Source organism: Rana temporaria, chromosome 3, assembly GCF_905171775.1.
Source record: "Rana temporaria chromosome 3, aRanTem1.1, whole genome shotgun sequence".
NCBI classification, from domain to species: domain Eukaryota; kingdom Metazoa; phylum Chordata; class Amphibia; order Anura; family Ranidae; genus Rana; species Rana temporaria.
In genome coordinates, this window is record NC_053491.1 from 389,898,179 (window position 1) to 389,900,257 (window position 2,079).

The window sequence follows — 2,079 nt, forward strand, 5'->3', positions numbered from 1 at the left end:
GTTGTGCACTCCTGTGGAGCTAACTCGTGCTGCTAAGACAGACTAACCAGGTACTCTCCCTACCATACTTAACAGCTGCTTACTAGATAAATATGTTTCCTATGTAATCTTTTGGCTTGCTATTATTCTTCACTATACTTTTTTCTTCTTGAGTGGATCTTTTTATCCTACTATGGAACAGCCTTTCTGCTGATGATTATGACAATTGTATTATTTAAATATATAATACAGAATTAAATTAAATTATATGTCTTACTTTATTTTTCTATCTCCCGTTTTTCCTCCCTCTCTTTTTCTTTTTTTATTCATTTTGTCTGCCTGATTCCTAATTGTTTCCTTTTTTATTCTTTGACATAATATTTGGATCAGCTTGTCACAAATCTGATTAGCCTCCGGTCTCAAGCTAGGCGCAAGCCTCCACAGATGCTATACCTGTATACCTAAGCACTGTGAGTGTATAGTATATCTTATTACTTTTTATAAATAAATATTTCTTTAAGTATTCTACAATAGATACTTATATTACTACTCTTCTCCACAGTTGGCCACTTTGTTTCTGGGTGCTGCCCCTTGCCTCTCCGATGGTTGGGGACTGTGTGAATCCCATCTGCAGCGGTTTCTTACTTTTACCTGCCTAGGGTATCCTTGTGGCTGTCAACTTGTGTTCATCCGGCCTGACCTTTCAGGCATGTGATGGTATCAGGGTATTATACACCCTGTTGTCTTCTTACTTCCACTACGGACCAGCAGGTGGGCATTATGTGATATACACTGACAGAGCGACTTTATTTATTGTTTATGTATATTTAATGTATTTGTGTACAAATTATTAACTTTCTTTTTTTCTGTATGTCATTATCAGAATCCAAACTCTGATCTCAACCACCCCTGAAGAAGCCTAACCAGGCGAAATATATAGGGTTTACCAACCGGGTTGTGATCTCTGTTACAGTACTTATGTCTGTTATGGAAACCTTTTAACTTTGTTACATTTGATCAGGTTGTTGATTTATGTAGTGGGCTCCTGTAGAGTCTATGATATGTCCTACAACCTGACACTACGTTGTCTTTTAATAAATTATTAAAATTTACATTATTTGTTCTATTTTCCTTTACTGTTTTTGCATGCACCGCTATAGTCCCGCCATTGTTCGACATTCCCATATATAAATTTGGGATGAGGTGCTTTTGTTAAAGATACTATTTTTCAGTCTAGACCAGCCAGATCCTATCCCTCTTTTCCCATAATGACAACGTGAAAAAAGTTTGTTTTGAATTTAAAAAAAAAAAAATCACACGTACATAAGTATTCACAGCCTTTGCCATGACACTCAAAATTAAGCTCAGGTGGATCCTGTTTCCACTGATCATCCTTGAGATGTTTCTACAACTTGATATGACTCCACTTGTGGTAAATGCAGTTGATTGGACATGATTTGGAAAGGCACACATCTGACTATATAAGGTCTCTATATAAGGTCTCACAGTTAACAGTGTGTGCAAGAGCACAAACCAAGCCATGAAGTCCAAGGATTATATCGAGGGGACAGGATTATATCGAGGCACAGATCTGGGGAAGGGTACAGAAACATTTCTGCAGCATTGAAAGTCCCAATGAGCTCAGTGGACTCCATCATCCGTAAATGGAAGCAGTGTGGAACCACCAAGACTTCTAAGACACCTAGAGCGGGTCACCCAGCCAAACTGAGCGATCGGGGAAAAAGGGCCTAAGCCAGGGAGGTGACCAAGAACCCAAAGGTCACTCTGACAGAGGTCCAGCATTTCTCTGTGGAGAGAGGAAGAACAACCATCTTTGCAGCGCTCCACCAATCAGGCATGTATAGTAGAGTGGCCAGATGGAAGCCACTTCTCAGTAAAAGGCACATGACAGCCCTCCTGGAGCTTGCCAAAATTCTCTGGTCTGTTGAAACAAGGATTGAACTCTTTGGCCTGAATGGCAAGCGTCATGTCTGATGGAAACCAGGACCATTCATCACCCGACCAATACCATCCCTACAGTGAAGCATGGTGGTGGCAGCATCATGATGTTTTTCAGCGGCAGGAACTTAGAGACTAGTA

At 40.2% G+C, this 2,079-nt stretch overlaps 1 long non-coding RNA gene across 1 annotated transcript; it reads left to right on the top strand.

Moving 5' to 3' along the window:
- The first annotated feature begins 285 nt into the window (after positions 1 to 285).
- On the top strand, positions 286 to 1,285 carry LOC120930886. The gene is made up of 3 exons (XR_005747769.1): positions 286 to 449; positions 542 to 750; positions 863 to 1,285. It is a non-coding gene; the product is annotated as an uncharacterized LOC120930886 (long non-coding RNA).
- Positions 1,286 to 2,079: the final 794 nt, after the last annotated feature.